The sequence below is a fragment of the Scardinius erythrophthalmus genome, assembly GCF_964197995.2.
Source record: "Scardinius erythrophthalmus genome assembly, chromosome: 19".
Classification (NCBI taxonomy): Eukaryota; Metazoa; Chordata; class Actinopteri; order Cypriniformes; family Leuciscidae; genus Scardinius; species Scardinius erythrophthalmus.
The window spans coordinates 4,752,639-4,772,925 of record NC_138239.1 but is presented as its reverse complement, the minus strand read 5'-3'; the positions used below and the strand labels follow the sequence as shown (position 1 = coordinate 4,772,925).

Here is a 20,287-nt window from a genome sequence, read left to right as displayed (position 1 = left end):
AATGCAAAATGTAACATATTGCTTTGGCAATATTTTTACTTTGAAACCAGTCTTCAAAAGTTTGCATATTTAGGCCCTCACAACACTGTTGTCGTTTAAATGAACGCGCAAAACACATAAAAAAGTTTTCTATTTTTAGTTTGAAAATGTTGTTGCGTGAACAGCCCCCTAAAATTTCTGCAAAATACCTTGAGAACATAATTCAGCTATATATAGTGTGGCAATATCATTAAGACAACTGTTATTCTATTTAATATGTTTTAAAAATGCTATTTAATCCTGTGATGCAAAGCTGCATATTTTGCAGGTCTTCAGTGTCACATGCTCCTTCAGAAATCATGTGCTGATTTGGTGTTCAAAAAACATTTCTCATTATTAACATTAAACATTTCTTATTATCAATGTTGAAAACAGTTTTTTTGAAAACAGACAAAAAGTTAATTAGATAGATAGATAGATAGATAGATAGATAGATAGATAGATAGATAGATAGATAGATAGATAGATAGATAGATAGATAGATAGATAGATAGATAGATAGATAGATAGATAGATAGATAGATAGATAGATAGATAGATAGATAGATAGATAGATAGATAGATAGATAGATAGATAGATAGATAGATAGATAGATAGATAGATAGATAGATAGATAGATAGATAGATAGATAGATAGCTTCCCTGTGAGATGTCTAGCCTCAAGTCTGCACTATTAACATTCATGTTTTCTACTCGTATGAATTCTCCATGCAGTCTGTACAGTACCATATTCTCCACATCATTGAGTTTTCCACCAGGAACCTCAGAACCCCTGAAGCATAACAGAGTGAAGATCAGAGGGCAACAGACCTCTTAAGCACAGCGGACATATACGCGCATGAATCTGTGAATACCTTTGACAGCTTTCTAACTGTGCATTTATGGTGCAGAATGAAAAATGGAAACAAACATATATATATACATATATATATATATATTTTTTTTTACTGCATAGCGCTCTTTCTGTTGCCTTTCAAGCAGAGCGGGCTGTTAGCAGCATTATCAGTGGATCCATGCTCTCGTGTGTTGACAGCTGAATAATGGATCCCAAATTTCAATTTGAGGAGCTAACAACTGTCTTCATTTTCTCCTGTCCTCTCCTCATCCAGTACGTAAGCTGATCTGCAAGTAAGACATCTGCCATGACAGACACGGCTCTTTAGGGAAAAATAATCCGTCTCCATATTGCATTTTGGACAATGACTCCATTTGGTTGGTAATGTAAAGTATAATAAGGGCACTAAACATGAATTAAGAAGTTCCACTGCGGGAGGTGAACGACAGGTCGCATATAATCACTGAGCCGTCCAACTCACTGTCCTTCACCTGTATCTGTCCACAAAAACAATATACTACTGTAGTGCTCACTGCAGAATGTGCAACATACTCAATAGTAGCAATAGTGTTGTAAATAGTACACAATAATAAATATTTCAAATAATATGCCACATTTTCGCAAAACATTTCACATAAGCTAATCTTTTTTTTTTTTTAACAACCTCATTAAGTGCATGTTTAATTCAAGGAGGTCTTTAATATGTGGAGAAAGCTATCTGTCAGCATTCGCATGCATCACAGATGATCAGCTCTCAGATGTATGTACAGGATTTATGAGGAATTTAAAATGTAATTTATTCCTGTGATGCAAACTGATGGTTAAGTAAGCTTTCTATCTGACCCTGCCGAACTGCTGCGGATAAAAGTGAATGGTACTGTGTTTGCTTTAGCTAAACTGCATCACATATCAAAATATCAGTGACTCCCTTGCATCAGTTCATCAAATATAGAACTGTCGGGAAGAGTTTATCGAGGGACTCTTTCTACAGACAGAGAGAAATGGACAGGCTCATCTGAACAGAAAAAAAAAAAAAAAAAAAAAACATGGGACAATACATTTTAGATGAGTCTGAACCTTTTAAATTGTTGTTTGGTAACAGGGTTAACTAATGCATCAGCTCAATTCAAACAATTAGCCAACATTTGAAAAAAAGAAGAAGAAAAAGCTGCCTGCTCAGTTCATTAAAATGAGCAAACATGACACAATGTCATTTGAATTTGCACTCAATTTCATCAAGTTCAATCCATCTAAATGTGTGCATTAAACGTTAACTTAATCTTTTTCTGTGTGTGTTGGGACTACATAAATCATTACTGTTGCATTCATTGAAACTGGGCTGTAGATTTCAATTTCCTTTGCATGGTGAATGTGATTTCACTAAGCACAACATGTTCCTGGAACATGAAATTGGAACAAAATTCCAATCAACCAATCAGATTTGAGGGACAAGTTTACAGTTAATGTCATTTAGGCTTACATTCAGCATTACGTGCTTCTGCATCAGTGTTTTTTACCTATCATTTCCCTCTGATTGTATTACAAATTATGGGTAGGGTTAGGTTTAGGGAAAGGGTTTAGGACTACATTTTCTAGGATCAACAAAATATGTTTATCTAGAAACATGTCTTCCTTGGAAAAATCACGGTGACCCCTTTGCATAGGACTGCTGCTCTTCAGCACAGTAGTAACCCAAAAAAACTGCAACATAACTCCAGAATCTCTTTCAAATGTCCAACATTACTAAACATTAAGCACTAACTTCTCTTTCACTTTACTTAAAAAACTCACAGAACTCTGTGGCGCCAATTTGACCAGTGACAAAAAATATCTCAGTGCCATTGTTTTGTCTCAAGATGCACACCAGAGATGTTTTTTTTCTAAGGCACGTTCATAAAAGCAAGTTACATGTCCCAATTGAACTAAGGCCTAATCCTGGCTAAATTCAAGCTGTGTCTGTGAAACCAGGCCTAAAATATCAGATTAAATATTTTATCTATTTACCTGCATGACACGTTGCCATTAACCGACAGTGAACCGTGAACATGCAAATGTGTTGTTGAATTATTGAAATATTAAATGTACAAGTAATTTTTTTTTATCTCCAAGGGGTTTCGACTGATAAAAACAGTATGATGACATGTCATCATCAGTATGATGATAAGAGGGAGCAATGGTAGAATATTAGCTTCCATGTTCCTTTCTTTATTTCTAATGCCTTAGCAAGGGCTCTGGTACGTAACTGCCATGGGCGACCCTCCCCAACCAGGTATGAAGAACATGTACATTGTACACTGTAAAAGACCAAATCCCGGGGGATTTCCTGTCACAGCCGTGCTGCACAAGCACCAGTCTCGACCGCCCACGTCCTCAATAGATTTTAGCACAGCACCATTGATGCAGTCCACAACACTCCCCCCCCCCCTCCAGGTCCTGCGGGTGGGAGAACCAGGTCCTGCTCTTATCTGAGGCTGCCAGACATCAACCTACCACAAGCATCCCACGCACAGCCTCCAGACACGGCATGAAGGGATGGCACCCATATCACAACCACTGAGAGAGAGAGAGAGAGAGAGTAAAAGCAAAAAAAAAAAAAAAAATCCTGATTTTCCACTCAATGGGAGAATCTGGTTCTGTAGGTGGAGGAGAGGTTGGACCACCCCCTGCCTTTTGGCTAGTCTAATGTGGAGAAATGGCATAAAGCCCCCTCACGCTTTGAGAGAGCACGGCACAGCACGTTCTTAAGTGCTGTGATTTATGGCTGTCACTCGAACTCTACAAGTCCTCTATATCGACAGCAAAGATGCAGATTTAGGGCAGACCTAAAAGCTCCATCCATCATTCTCTACACCTCACTAACATATAACACCTCTGGCAAGACACAACTCACAAGAGGCTTTGACCCAACAAATGAAGGCGAAAGAGCCGTGGCGAAGCCATAAGCTGACACATATTCTGCGTATATTCTATATTTAAACATAAATGCTTCTAGATATGTTGTTCTGTTCTGAAATGTCAGAATGCAATACATAATCCAACAAAGGCATTGTTTTCTCAGCATTTCATTGAAATAATGTGCATTAGCATACACTATCTTTTTAGTCTCTTTTTTTCAAGTATTTATTTATATGTATATGCATTTTTTCAGTGTGATAGAATTGATAAATTCATGTGTACTTTTTTAAATACGTTGGGGTGCATAAAGTAACAAATGTTTATGCATTTATGAAACATCTTAATTAAAAGGGAATTTGCTGTGGAAGTTCTTGTAAGCCAAATCTGTGCAGATTTAGCGCAAATACTCAACTCGTGAGATCATGATATATTAAATACAGCGTATTGTGCCGAATCTGCGCATATCTGGCTTACTTGAACATGCACGTCACTACACAACAAATAACGGCGCACTTGTGCATTTGCATTGAAGCAATAGCGAAGATTAAAAAGCATTTGGTTAACTGAAAAGATGTGAAAAGGATGAGGATGAAAGAGGAAGGGAGGAGATGGCTGCATGACAGGATTTAGTTTGAATAAGAAATTAATATGTGTATATACACATCAAAATGTTCTATTTAAGTACAAATATAAAATTACTATTTGTTATATTTACATATACATATGTGTACATTATATATAAAATGGTCAATCATTTTTGTCATTTTAAGATTCATCGCCTTAAGATAATAAATGAAACCGCGTTTGGATGAGCTCTTCTTTGCTCTTCAAGTGTTGAAGCTCACAGAACTGAATATCCCAAACTATTTCTATTCCAATCAGCCAAAGCCATCCCAAAATCCCTTTCTCCACAGCCAGCCCGCTGTGCACTTCTCCAAGTTCCACTATCATTCCACTAGAAAAGCTAATTAACAACTGCCAGAACACCCTTTCAAACATAGGAAGCTGAACTTGTGAGAAAGAAAAAATAAAATCAGAAAAAAAAAGTGATATAGAGGAATAAAGATGGAAGAAGAATCCAGAGTGGAGAAGAAAGAGAGGAGAAAATATAAGACTGCAGAGATGTTTATTGGTAAAAGATATAACAGCACGCTAAAAGCTTTGCCTTTTGAGACTTCAGGCAGGAACTACGTGGAGAGGAACGCAATCGCAGTCTCCTCTATAGGTTTCCAAGTACCTCGTTGAGACAATCACAAATGAGAAGCTTTCAACCAAAGGTCTCAGCGCCCTGCTCCATAATTGAGGCCGTGTAGCACAAACAAAACACGCTTGGCATCAACAGCAGCTGCACTTGTTGTTCATTTGTGAGCCCCATGTAGTTCTGTCACAGAATCTGTTTGTTTATGCAAAGATAGGCAGACCCATGGGAATGATGTTATATAATTAACACTGCAGATGCTTGAAGACAGAATCCAATAATAAGGGACAAACAATCCATAGATTTGCATGTTATGCTCTGCGTGGTTTTAATAACAAACAAGAACGTAAGCAAGACCGTCAACACTGCGGTGAACAACAGTGGTTCATTCTAGATTCTAATTCCTCACATGCAAATACAGTAGCAAACACTGAACAATGTCTCAATATAATTACTGGGTGGAACAATGCCTTTTTTATTTATGGATAATTCTCTGGTCATAAGAGAAGAAAGATCTTAACGAGGTCATGCTAACCTGCCAAACCTTGATCCCTTGACTGAATCCATGAGATGATTCATTGACTGGTCAAATCCACATTTTTCAATTGGCCTAATTGAATTTCTGTGAGTTTAATTGTATCAATTGTGGCAACGGTCTGTTCACATGACCTCAATCAGAAATAATATGTTGAGCCAATGGAAAAATTTCGTTTACCAAACCGTGTTGTTGGTCTAATTAAATATTGTAAATTGTAGTAACTATTTATTTCTAACTGTCACAAAAGAAGCAACCCCCCCCCCCCCCCCATCACATTACTTTATTAACAAATCAATTCCAACACAGGATATTTGTTAAAAATACCATATTTTAAATAAGGAAAAACTCTGAAACCATATAATAATAAGTCTTCTTCATAGCTGGATGTCTTGATGTGGTGATGAAGAAAGCTTTCAAAAGTGGCACTACACAGGTTAAAAACCTGCAAATAAAAATAAAAACAAACATTAATGACAAAGTTCCCCTGGCAAGTGACAGAACAGGAGTTACATAATGAGGATGAGACTTGTATCAGTCGATGTAGATTTTGCTTTATCGTTTATTTCTTGGTATGTAAATATATCCAGCTTTCAGGACTGCTTAAAGTTACTGACATGAGCAATGAAAAATGAATGAATAAGAAAGTCACAAGCTTGACGTGTTTGATATTAAAAGGCTGTAAGACCCGAAAGTGGCTGACGCCAAATGCAATCTAACGTTCTGTTCACAAATATCAAACTACATCTCAGAAGTCGATCAAACAGTATTTTATACATGTATGACATGAGGAAAATAAAATATTGGCCACCATCAGATAATTATGTCGTAACAGGGAAAACATGACCATGAATGCATGAATCTGGGATTCTACAAAATGCCTTTTAAACGTTATACGTGTCCTACTGTCCTAAAGCAAAACGTTTGAGAATAACTTCAGTGCTCAATCCTCACCATAACATCTTGGAACTTGTGACAATGGATATCTGTATTCTCTACTGAATGTTTGTTTCAGTCTTCAGCATCGGCTTTTTCAGGATACGCTCGCTCTCCCGTGCATCCACATGTGAATTTTCCATACCAACGGTTTTCCTGAATTTCCTCTACAGTTTTTTTTTTTTTTTCGATGTAGGACTTGTTCAGCCAACACAGATTTTTCACTTCAACTTGATAGATTGACTGAGCACAATTAAACATGTTCATTGAATATACATTTTTAATTTTTAGTGAATACCTCACATGCATCTTTTTGGATGGGGATAATCATTTGGAAGTCATTTATTGGGCCAATATTGCCAGTTTCCACAATTTTTTAAAATGAAATAGTAAGGTAGTTGTTAAGTTTAGGTATTGGGTAGGATTAAAAGATGTAGAATATGGTCACGCAGAATAAAGCATTAATATGTGCTTTATAAGTACTAATAAACAGCCAATATCCTAGTAATATGCACGCTAATAACTAGTCAATAGTGAGAATTGGACCAACTAAAGTGTTACCCTTTTTTTTTTTTTTTTTTTTTTACAGTGTATTTCCTCATTCACTGAATCACGTTATTATATCTCTCTAACTGAGAATCATTTCTAATTTACTTTTACATTTTTAAACAAAAATGAACACTGCAAATTAGTAAGGTTACTGAAACTCTAACCACTGACTGTTATCAACAGCCCACAGTTTCATATTAACAGAGTTGTAAAAAGTGTAATATGTTATGTTGTAAAAAGTGATACTACTACTAATAATAATAATTTTAAAATAGTATTAGAATTATTTAATTAAAAATAATAATAATAAACAAACCAGGAGGTTATCTAACGATCAATCAGTGCCAAACAATATGTGATTAATTACCATGGACATCATTGCACGTACAGTAAAACTTCACACTTCACAGTAAAAACTGCAGGGAGACTAACTGAGATAAAACAAGCATGCTAAAACTATGCTAACCTCATTATGCACCTGTGGGTCATTCTATGAACACCCCATGTAAGTCATTTGTACAAAGCCCTCACACTCTGGTAGTTAAGTTACAAAAATAGTAGGCTTAAGTAGGCCTATGTTCTGGCAAGATGTTACATGAATATATTCATAGAGAGCATTGCATTGAAGAAGACTATAAAAGGCTGACACACCAAGTGCACATTCAGAAAGCCGGCGTGCCCTGTTTTCAGCAGAAAGGAAAACTGTAGTCTCTAACTCTCGTATGTAGCCAAAAGTAACCCCTGTTTTACTGGAGTTCAGTTTAAGCAAACAAAGGTTCTTGCAAAGACACTGGGCGGCAACCGTGGCATTTCGGGTGCATTAGTTTCACGCTGATGCTTTTGTCACACTGATTCCCCGGGATAGAAAACTTATGCAGCTTTCAGTAGATCAATGATGCTGCTCCTCCTGGGGAATTTCTGAATTGTGTGCACTGCTGTGAGAGAAAAAAAAAAACATCAGTGGTGGCCTACTTTTGTGATTGTTCTTTCCCGAGTTGTTTAACTGATGAGCGCTCTATTGGAGAGGAATTAAAATGGAGGGAATTGTTTTCTCTGAGACTGATTAATTACCACGGAAATAATTATCCCACAAAAAAAAAACAAAAAAAAAAAAACAGGGCAATCTCAAAGTAATAAGAGACAATACCCTGTTGAGGTATGACTAAGGACTTTTAGTTGGATTAGTCATTTTGCAGAGTCAGAGTCTTTTTTTGTAAAGATGATTAAGACTGATAAAGACTCAGGGAGAAACAATTATTACAAAACAATTCATCTCTTTGCATTTTGTTAATAGTATTTGTATATGGTTTGTTAATAAATCTATCTCGACAAATCAATTGAAGTCCATTAATGTTTCAATTCAACAGAATTGCGTATGTTTGTATAATATTTGGAAAATATTGTGTATGATATAAAGCAAAACACTGCAACACTGCCATGGAACATTATTCAGCTGAAGACAGAAAAAAGCAAACAATGAAAATGCTTTAATATGTAATAATATTACACAAGATGAAAATTATCTGTGATTAACACCTAATTAAAACAGCGTCTCTTTTTTAGATAAAGTCTGTTGTACTTCTAATCTTCTAATCCTCTTTGTTGCTATAATACTATAATTCTACAGTGTAAATTTAAACACACTTGTGTTCACTTAATGTAATTGCATACAGTAAGTACCAAGCAGAGGATACTTACAGACAAATGGGTACACTATACTGTACACTATGTCCCAGTCTTGAGTACAGGCACGCTGAGATGTAGTTGTGCTTTCTGCTTGTTTTATTTATATGAGGATTACTTCTCTACATCCTTATCCATTCCTCAAGTGCATAAGGATGAGCCTTCAATATGAAATATGAATGCCGATCTTGAAATGGTCACCACTGGGGCCATAGCACAACAACATGAGCAAAGCAAACTCCAAATTGACAACACAACAATATCGCAACAGCGTTAATGTAGTGTTTCTGCACTGTTAAAAAATACAATCTTTATTTATTGACATGCAACCGATGTAATTTGCCAGTGTTTAACGTCAGAACAGAACCATGAACTCTTGACAGACACAGTCCCCTCTTGAGAAACCTGGGGTTAAGTGACTTGCTCAAGGCCACAGTTGTGATGGATCCGGTCTCATTTCCACAGGGATTTGCGAGGGGTCAGGTTAAGAAAAGGAGCAGTAGCTGGATTCCTGAAAGTGATTTGCCTGCAGTTATTTGATTGCAAGTCAAGGAAAAATTTCAGTAGATAATGAGAGTTTTGTAAACATTAAAATAAAAAGTAACTGAATTGATTGAATGGTTGGAGCATTTCCTGGTGCTCCTGAGACATTGACTGCACTGCACAACACTGCTAAGTGATGTGTATTGGTATTTATATAGATTTTTCTTTGTGTTTGCTTACAACACCTTTCAAGTTTTTGAGGTTGACTGGTTCTGGAGTCTTGTGTCAGTCTAGCTGGTGCTTTGAGCCACTGGGATCTTTCCTTATTCTACTCTGAGCTTGTCTGATGTACAGTATTTGCATGTGCATTCATTATTCACCATGTTTGACAAGAGTTTCCATTTTAGTTTTAACACACCTGGGGTGCGTAACAGGAACTAACATGGTTCAAGTGGCGTAAGTGCGACCATACAGTTTTGAGAAACATGGCTAGATTATTTCTCCAATGTGTCATATAGTGATTAAGCAGTGAGTTAAATCAAGCGTAGCGTCAGTTCTGGCAGGTCACGTTAGTCAAGCTCGCATCAGTGACTCTCAGCTGATCCACGTCTACCTATAGGAATACGACGCCTATCACTGTATACATATATAAGTTCCTTCAGTTTTATCAGCAGCTATCGCGTTTCTCAGGAGCTAATTACCCTCCTCCATCCCCAGCTCCTCCTCGTCCAGTCAGTATTTGGCATTCTGAATCGCTTGAATCAGAATAAATTCTCGAATTATGTTGTACTTTAGAATCTTGAATTAATGATATCTGCAATACATTCATGTTGGTTTTGTTCTGTTCAGGGTTATTGCTTTTCTCCCTTCTCTTATCCATGCTAGGCTGCATGGATGCGCAGGGAGTTCTCGCCCAGAACAAAACTATACCGCCAATCCTAACTATATGCTAATTGTCAATCGTATTTGACGATAGTGGTCCTCCTGACAGAACTATTTGTATGTGAAACACACACCTGGTTGGAAGCCTAAAAGTTGGCTAGCTTGGTTTGTTTCTTTTACCATTAAATATGGTAATCCATGCTAGTTTATGCTGGTTTGGTGTTAGTCTGCCTGGTAGACCAGCACAGTCATTCTGTCCACTAGCAAAAAGCGAACACAACAGGGTAGTGATACTCATTACAGCATGATCTTTCTGATGAAGCTGGTTGATCAAATTGGTGTGAGTAGTCAAAATGAAGCAGCACTTGGTGGTCAAATAATGTGGTATTAATTTAAGCAGCCCACTAGAACACTAGAATCCAATGCTGAAACCAACATCACTTAAAGTAAGGACTGTATTTTTCTCTCCAGAGCTCTCTGGCCAGTCATTTATCTGCTGCATAGAGAGTTGTGTGTTAAGGTTGTATGTGTACATGTATTTTCTCGTTTAAGCTGTTGCTGGGTCTGTTGAGGGTTTTCTCGTGGTTTACTGCAACCTTAACTCTGAATCGTTCTTTGGAGAACAATGTGTTTATTCTTTTAGCCTCTGATTCTTTAGCACATTTTAAAATCCCTGGTGAAGTCTTAGGTTAGGAAGTGTCAGCTATAAATATGCCATTGAGTTTTTAAGCAGCCAGGTGCTTTCCGTAGACAATAACCTTATGTTTCTTCACAACTCCCACAAGTATGTATCTTAGCTTATTTTAGTGTATTTGCTGCACTTATGTATACCATAAGTCCCTTTGGATAATAGTGTCTGTGAAATGTAAAATTGGATCCATAGTCAGTGGTAAATGTAGCCTATAGGGATCTCCCAGTCACGTGACCCCTAGCCGCGTGTCAGCCATTTTGACGGAATACATCCGTCAGCTACTCAGTGGCAATGGATCTATTATTAGGGGTGGGTAATATATTAGGGAGTATATTATTATAATATAATTATTAGTACAATTATTTTATAATTAGCCTAAATATTGCAATACTTTGCGCTACAGTATTGATATAATTGCGTGCGCAAAATATCTCGCTACTGAACAGAATCGATTTTCCCCCCACCACTATTATTAGCGCAGCGGCCGTCAGCTAACTCTTCACGTCATGTCATCGCACTTATTAGCATCACAAAAAGAGATATATATACAAGTATATATACAAGAGGAAGATAAAGGAATTAGGAATCATAGATCCATATGAAGCACCACAAGTTCTTTTTACAGGCATTTAATGTGTAGAAAAACTTCCTGACATTGAGTTCGGTGACATTTACAGCTACCTTATTCACTTCCCATCACGCTACACCGGAGCTTCATTAAAAGCATACAAAAGCTTAGCAGGCTATCGGTTGTCATGGACATGTTACAAAAACTGAATAGACGTAAAAAGTCAAGTAACCTTGTATAATTTCAACTAAACTTTATTGTATATTTTACATGCACTTTTATAATTTGTTTACATTTTACTTCTTGTACCTTATATCATAAACAGTTGGAAGCCAAACACCACCATCAGCGTTTTGCCTGTTTATTGCCGCCAACCACTTGTTTCTCCATTTTGTTTCTTTTGGGATACGGTATAAAGATATTCCTTTTGTATGATCACGTATCTGATCGCATCCAACTGCTCAGCATCGCTCGGGCATGATAGGAATATTTCGCGACGAGCTGTAGTATCACTGTAGTTTATATACTGTCTATGAGTATCACCGGCGGTTTAGCATTTTCTATTCCATTAAGATGGCTGCTCCAAATGGCGTGAAGTCACGCGGGATGTCCCTATATGCAGCTGTTTTCACAGCACTGAGAATTGAAGGTAGGTACATGCAAACGCGCTGATACTAAAACTCAAGCCTTACAATGTGCTGAGTCTTTGCTTAAATACTGCCATTAATTCCCAAAGGTTTCCAAATGCATGTGCTCCTAGTCCATGAAAGTTGAACCAGTCAAGGACATAGTTTAGCAAGAGCAGGAGCAGTTAAATAAACAATGCCTGCAAGTGACACGTGAAGTTCCATACAGAATATGAGGAGGACTACACATTGTTCACAACAGCAACTTCTCAGCCTCCCAAAACCGTCTTCAGCCTAATTAGACCAATGCTGACAGATTTGTGTGACAGCTGATAGCTGAAGCGAAGCAAAATAATGTGACAGATAAAACAAAGTGAAGATGGTGAATGAATGACAAGGAAGGACAAAAAAAAATGAACATACAGTTCACAAGAATATATACAGCTATGTTAGTTATTAGTCGCCAGCACACCAGCTCCAGACAAACAATGACACTCAAAACTGTGCTGTTACTAGAGCTAACATTACAGAAACAGTATATCTCGGTTCTGTGAAACAGCACAACCAATGTTACTCAAGTATGGAACAGAAACAACGCAACCTCACGTCCAGTTCCAGGCCTTCCCGCTGGAAAGCTTTTCTATTATTAACGCGGTTCCTAAAGCTCTTGGCTGATCATCACCCTTCTTTTTCCAGTGAAATTCCTCTGAGCTTTTCTCTTTTGTAATGTCTCTCAGCCATCTCTCTTTCTACAGTCTTTCTTCAAATCTCACTCTTTCTCCTAACCCATCATGAGAGGACAGGCCCCCCACTGCTGAGTGGCTACAAGTGTGTTTTGCTGCTCAGTCCGATCCACTTTCAACAGTGTTTCTCATAAATTGCTTACTGCACCTTTAAAGGAAAGTGCAATTTGTGGCTTTTAGTTCATTTTTGTTAACTTTGAAGCTATATGATCTTATGCTGGAATATAAAGTTCTAACAGATAGATTTCTCAAAATATTATATAAAGACATCCTTAAAGAAAACTGTGCCCACCCAGCCATTGTGCCCATGTTCTTCAAAACTCAATATCAAGATATTTTCTTCTCTGCATAGATGAACTGAATGTAACTGATCTGTTCTGATAGTTTTTGTGCCTACACAAGCTAATTTGCCACAGAGAAGCAGAATAATGTATTCTTGGAAAAATAAACATTAAAAGGTTAGCTGTAAAAGCCTACTGATGAAATATATATATATATGTTAAGATCTAAAGGCTTCTTTGTAGGTGTGCTGATGCTTACAAAAAAAAAGAAAAAAGAAAAAAAAAAGAAAAAATTCTACTTATTTCCCCTGATGGTGCATCTGTGAAGTTAGATCTGTCATAGCATAAGACTTTTTTTAATTTGATATGTATACTCACAATGTAGATGCAATGATCTAAAGGTAAAAATATATATGACATTGAATTTCCCATTGGGAAAGAACTGAAATATGAACATTAATAACATCTCTGATTATGTAATAAAAATCCCCTGAACTGAAAGAACAGAGTGAAACATCCACTGCTGTTATTTCAGTCGCAATGAATATTCAACAGACCTTTTTCTGACAGTTGACGGGCACAGAAAATTGAAGAAGCCATTGTGTCACATTTTCTCATGCTATGTGCACTTCAATAATGTGTCATGTCACATTATTACCAAAAAACTACCATGACAGAACACACGAACTGATGGAGAATACAAAAGTATCCTTCCCTGCTAGCTTTTGTTCCTGCTCTACAATAAATGGCAGGGAGACCAGTTGTAGCACTTTTACTTTTTCTTGTATAACTCAAAAACTACATCTACTACTCCTTTTGGTATAAGAACCATTTATATGTTCCAAAGTGACTGTAACATGAATAGGCTTATAAACAGATAAGATTATAATTTTAAATTTAATAGAAGACCTATTGTGATAATAACCCCTGCAATATGGACATAGTTTGGAGCAATTATAAAAAAAATAAAATAATAATCCACCTATTATAAGAGCACAATTAATACAACTGCTGCTGTAATATATTTAAATATTACTAATTACAACATTATGGGATTGTTTCCATTTTTTTATCTTGCGTGTGTGTGTGTACGTGCATGCGTTCTTGTGTGTGTTTCTGGGGACAATATTTTTCCACAAAGATGGCAGTATCCAATACCCTTGTCCTTGTGGGGAAATGTTTTGGTACCCACGAGGAAAACAGTTTATAAATCATATAAGTGATGTTTTGTTTTTTGAAAATGTAAAAATCCTGTACGTTTCCTGTAAGGGTTGTGTTAGGGTTGGGTGATAGAATATACAGTTTGTACAGTATAAAAATCATTATGTCAATGGAACGTCCCCATAAAACATGGAAAACCAACATGGTAACTGTAACTGGTAACAATGTAAGTAAACATCTGTCATTCATGTTATCTTTTACCCAACAACATTGAGACAAAGATATGAAAATGTTGGAAATCGTAGTAAAGTGAAACGATCACAATTCGTTTTCACAGGCAGAGAGATGACTTTACTGAGCATGTGCTGTGAAACTCATTTGTACTTGAACTTATTTGAAATTGAATACATGTAGTTTGCTACATTTGCTCCTGTTATAATTTCCCTGATGCAGTCTCCCATACATTTTTTATTACAACAATCACACTGGTTTAAAAATGGCTTAACATCTGTGCATCCTGCTTTTGAAAAATGAATGCAGGGAGACAAAGCTACATGCAGACAGACAGATAGTAGTCTCTCTGAACATGTCTATTGCTCTTGATGGTAAACTCATCTGCCATTGCTCCCAGTGACTTTTATCTGCGGTTCGTTTTCTTTTATCTTTAGTAAGTCGAAGGGACTGATGCTAAATTGCCATATGGATAGATATTTTATTGTATATTGCATTGCATCTCTGGGTGAATATGAGAAATAAATTAGATTTACTGTCACAAATATTTCTATGTGGAAAATGATGTGGATCAAAATATCATCATACTCATACTTTTAAGTGAAAGATTCCTGTAAAATCATAGATATCCTGTGATGTGAGAAGAGGGATATATGTCCCTGACATTATTTGTAGTAGAAATGTATTCAGATGCAGATGAGAAACAATGTGTGAAACAATGTTACTGTATATTCTGAACTGCCTTTTTAAATGGAGTTTGAGGCTATTTTTCCCCAGGCACATGTATACTATAGGTATAGACTAATATTATTTCCAAAATATTATTGCTGCTTTTGAACAGTTAGCAACATATTTCTACAACTACAGCTTACAGTAGGGAGAGCAATTCCTCAACCTTGAAAGCAACCAGACATGGACCATTACATATTCCATTCAATATCTCATTATATATACATATTCCATGCACATACCATGTCTATAAGGTGAATAAATGTCCAGTCCCCGAAAAAACAAAAACAAATTGGTTCATACAAAATAATTTTTGGTTGATTTTGGTTAATTTTTTGGTTCATACAAAAAAATTATGGTTGTAATATGCTCTCTAGAGTCAATCACAGACGTAACAATCCTAAATGCTTCATTGTCCTTAAAAAAACACTAATTCAAGTTACAGTCAACTCATTTTAGGGACCAACCAGTAGCCAAGCGCCCTTCTCAAGGGGACAATGACACAAACATGATCTTTAAAATAATCCAACACATCTTCAAGGTCTCTCTCCTAAAACAAACACTGAGCGATGCATAAGCTTAAACCGATAACATCTCTCCAGCTTTCTTCATCACTTTCATAAAACAAAAAGCACAGGTAAAGCAGGTGTAGATTGGCTGAATCTAAGGACGTGAATACATTCACACTTCCACATCAACAAGTACTTCATTCTTACCTATATTGTGTTTTGTGCCATATGGTTCCTTCTCGCAGCCTTGATTTCACACACTCTCAGATGCTCTCAGCAGGCTCACACCTTATCCAACAAAAAGCTCTCAGTCTACAACAAAAAGGCAGAAAAAATATCACAATTATTGTCGTTCAACAATGCATAAAGTACATGTTAAAAACATCGCCTAAATGTTCTTGCTTTCTACACAAATACCAGGATGTTTGGATTTAACAAACAAGCTATCTTTAAAATTGTGATTTATTTTCCTTTGACGTCCATATTTGCTTCTACAACAGTGTGATACCATTTAAATCCCCAGGACGTCCAGATAAAAGTTTATTTATTAAATTACATTTTTACAGCAGGGGTTTAAATGCAGCTTTGTGGTCACAATAAGATTTATGTTAGCTCAATATAAAGTATTGTGTAGCATTCTCCACGATGTCAGATGGTCTGTCGATCAACACGCTTCTACTATAATGGAACATGACACGCTGAAGCGGAGGGAATGTGTTTGAAAGCTCACGGCCTCTTTTTATTACTATTCTTATTATTATTATTTTTCTGTTCTTTTGTGTAGTTGTGTGGACACAGTGTAATGTGCCATAATTTTTGTACCTCACTGGAGAGAGTCTCTTCACTTGTCATGGGTGGACAAGCAAAACACACTCATTTCCAAGTAATGTTTATTTGAAAGAGGGAGGATGTCATTTCAGATGATGAGACCAATAATAAGAGGAGCTCCAGTAATATCCTGTTTCTATGTATGAATTCTTATCTTTATACCTCTCCTGTAATAATAATGCCCAGCCTCTCTCTCTCTCTCTCTCTTTTTTTTTTCTTTCTTTCTTTCCATAGAAAGTAATTTCTAGGGCAAGTATCCTCATGTTAACACTTCCTCACTTAAAGGGTTAGTTCACCCAAAAATGAAAATTATGTCATTAATGACTCACCCTCATGTCGTTCCAAGCCCGTAAGACCTCCGTTCATCTTCGGAACACAGTTTAAGATATTTTAGATTTAGTCCGAGAGCTTTCTGTCCCGCCATTGAAAATGGGTGAAAATGGGTTGACATCAGTGGGTTAGTTAGAATTTTAAGAATAAAGTTTAATAAAAAATGTGTTATTTTTGGACCAAAATGTATTTTCGATGCTTCAAAAAGTTCTAACTAACCCACTGATGTCACATGGACTACTTTGATGATGTCTTTATTACCTTTCTGGACATGGACAGTATACCGTACATACATTTTCAATGGAGGGACAGAAAGCTCTCGGACTAAATCTAAAATATCTTAAACTGTGTTCCGAAGATGAACGGATGTCTTACGGACTTGGAACGACATGAGGGTGAGTCATTAATGACATAATTTTCATTTTTGGGTGAATTAACCCTTTAACAATAATGCATTTTCGAGGAAATACTGTCTATTTCTTTCAATATAATTAAGGGTGAGTCAGGACTGTGGCTGTCAACCTTCAAAACCTCCACATTCTGCACTGAAAATGCATTTTGTTTAGTTTGTATAAAATCAAATGATACTACTCAAAGAAAAAAGAAAGAAACATACTGGGTATGTTTATATATATATATATATATATATATATATATATATATATATATATATATATATATATATATATATATATATATATATATATATATATATATATATATATATATATATATATATATATATATATATATAATATTAGGTATGGTATGTTCTTTTTAATAAATTATCTTTTTACTTTGTATGATTTTATTTTTTTTTGGGGGGGGGGGGTAAATATTTATAGGCTCATAATTTTGTTTAGGGAGTCTACTGGAATACATTTACATTATTTATTTAAATCTTATAATTTACATTGTTGCAGCACCTGTTTTCATCCTCTGTTTTAGTATCAGTGTCTTTAAAACCTTCTAAAAGGGTAGTCTACTCTCATCTACCACTCTGAACATTTGTCGGAAATATAACGACACTGTATTACACTATGGTGTTACTGTATCAGTTTAAGCCCAAGTTCGATATTGGCAGTCAAGAACAACAAGCTGATCGACCCAAACCACCTTTGGAAGCTCAACATCTTTCACTGTGGTCACTTTTCTATTTTATACCTCTCTTACATTTCAGATGTTAGGTTATAATGTAATTTCTCTGCATCACTGTAAAAACTGCATGTCCGTTAATACACTGAACTGCATCGGACTGCACAGTTTAGAAAGCAGTCGTTATAAAAAATAGCGAGAATACAACAAAAAGCTGTGGTTGTACTACTGAGAAGTGCTTAAATTGCATTTAACCGCTGATTCTTCAAATCCTCTGCCTTTGGAAGTCCATGTAACTCCAGGGCCTTATAATAACCTCAGTTTGAGGGCTGAATACATACAATAGAAATGTAAGTGATTATTCACTGAAAATCTTCCAAGGACATCCACACATTTCTTCTTGGCATGTTCGTGAGAAACAGTGATGTCTGGTTTATGAACAGATCATTTTATTGAGTCAGATCTTTTCAATCACTTGATTGATCAAGATCATAAAACTAGTCTGAATTATTATTATTTTTTTTATCCATGAACTGAACTGAGAAAATTCTTGAGACTCAATATCCCACTTGCATTGTTATCAACCAACTGGAGTGAATTATAGATCATCAGTGAATAGTGTATTCAATTTCACACAATCATAGCTTCAGAAGACTTGGAACATATCATGTGTCACATGAACAATATTTATGAAAATATTATTGCAAACATTTTTGTCAGTCCTCATTTACTGTCTGGAAAAGAGTGGTCATCATTTTGTGCATTCATGCATTGTGTTCCAAAGAAGAAAGTCGTGCAAAAACAACATGAGGGTGAGTAAATAATGACATGAATTTCATTCTATCCGAACATTTGTTTGTGATCCCACTTTATCAAATAATTCCAGCGAGGATGCCGATAAGAGCAAAACATGACAATTTGGAAAACAATTTCCACACTCCTCCATTTGCATTTCTTTTTGCTCTGAGGCATCAACAATTTCCATATGCTCAGAGTCGGATTAGCAGCACGCTTGCTCAAGTCTGGCTAGTGTTCTTTTTTTTATTTCCTTCACACCAGTTTACCGCATCACATGTGAAGCGTATTCCCTATTCGGCTTCAAGTCAGTGCAGCCATGCAGACGACATCAGATGGGTCGGGTATTGACAGCTCTTTAAATAGAACGGTGTGTGTGTGTGTGTGTGTGTGTGTGTGTGTGTGTGTGTGTGTGTGTGTGTGTGTTTGCATAATATGATGCAATCTACTTTTGTGGGACACAATAAAAATCAGCCATCGTGCATTCTAGGAAACGTATGTTTAAATCTCACTATGATCCTAAACTCAAGCTCAGTGGTATCTGACATAAAATGGTTGACCTGCACTTAAATGCATTTATGAAACACCAAAACAAAAAAAAAAATAAAAATGACTACAAAAGAAAACAATTGTTTAAAGTATTTTGAATACTCACAATTAAATGAAACAGTACAAATTGCTTGTAATATCTAAAAGCATCAGCATCTAATGGAGGGATTTGACCTTTTTAAAAGAGACTTTAGAGATAAATGAGGAAAGATGCAGTAAAGCGCTCAGTGACAAACTCTGACATTTGCATTCAGAATAAACAAACACCCCTGTTTGGCTAAAAGAGGCTCTTGAGATGAACACTCAGTTGCTGAGCCTCAAGAGAACAACTGTTGAAATATCATCAATTAACATTAGATTAAACTTAAAAAAGGAAAACACCCTAGGCCGTTCACACTTTAAGACGACAGATTTTCCATAACAGCCTGTTCCATATCATTACACACCGCCTGTTTTGCATGCATCTTTGTGTTTTTTTCAGTCACAGTGAGAACATTATGAGATGCATCTTCTTTTGATGGATGACTGGCTCCATTTCAATGATACCAATTTTAGCTAATATGAGAAGATGAAAAAAATCCACATTTAAAGATTTGGTGGGTCGCCCCTTATTCACAATAAAAAAGAAGAAAACAAATATTTTTGATCTTAGTAAACTGAACTTAGTTTATCATGTTTATCTAATTGATTTGGCCAGTGTATTTGAATTGATGAAATCATAATTTAAAAAAGTTCTCCATATCTCAAAAAAAAAGTGTGTCTGCCAACATGTTGATATCACATGGCCATATCATGCAATTTACCAAGTTACTACTACTACTAATAATCACAATGTTTAATTTAAAGAGCTTACTGCTCATTGTGCTTTACAAAACATAAAAGTGCATCTAAACAGAACAAACCAAGTTGTAACAACAAATATAATATACTATACAGTAAGACAGGGTAAGGTGACTATCACATCACCTTAAGTTTTTTTTATGGTCTCTTGACCATAGATGGCACAAAATCCCTTCTGATGAATTGATGATGTCTGTTGTCTTCCCTTTTGAAAAAATGGGTAGGAAAACTGCAACACCCATAATGCACTGGGCACGTTGCCTTCCAAGGCCACT

At 36.1% G+C, this 20,287-nt stretch overlaps 1 protein-coding gene across 1 annotated transcript in view; it reads right to left on the bottom strand.

Moving 5' to 3' along the window:
* Window positions 1-15,889, bottom strand: part of LOC308707537 (leucine-rich repeat and fibronectin type-III domain-containing protein 2) — a gene marked incomplete at its 3' end in the record, with an annotated part of 33,645 nt that extends 17,756 nt beyond the window's left edge. Inside the window, exon 1 of the mRNA XM_081394097.1 lies at window positions 15,783-15,889. The remainder of the gene's footprint in view (window positions 1-15,782) is intronic.
* Between the last annotated feature and the right edge of the window lie 4,398 nt (window positions 15,890-20,287).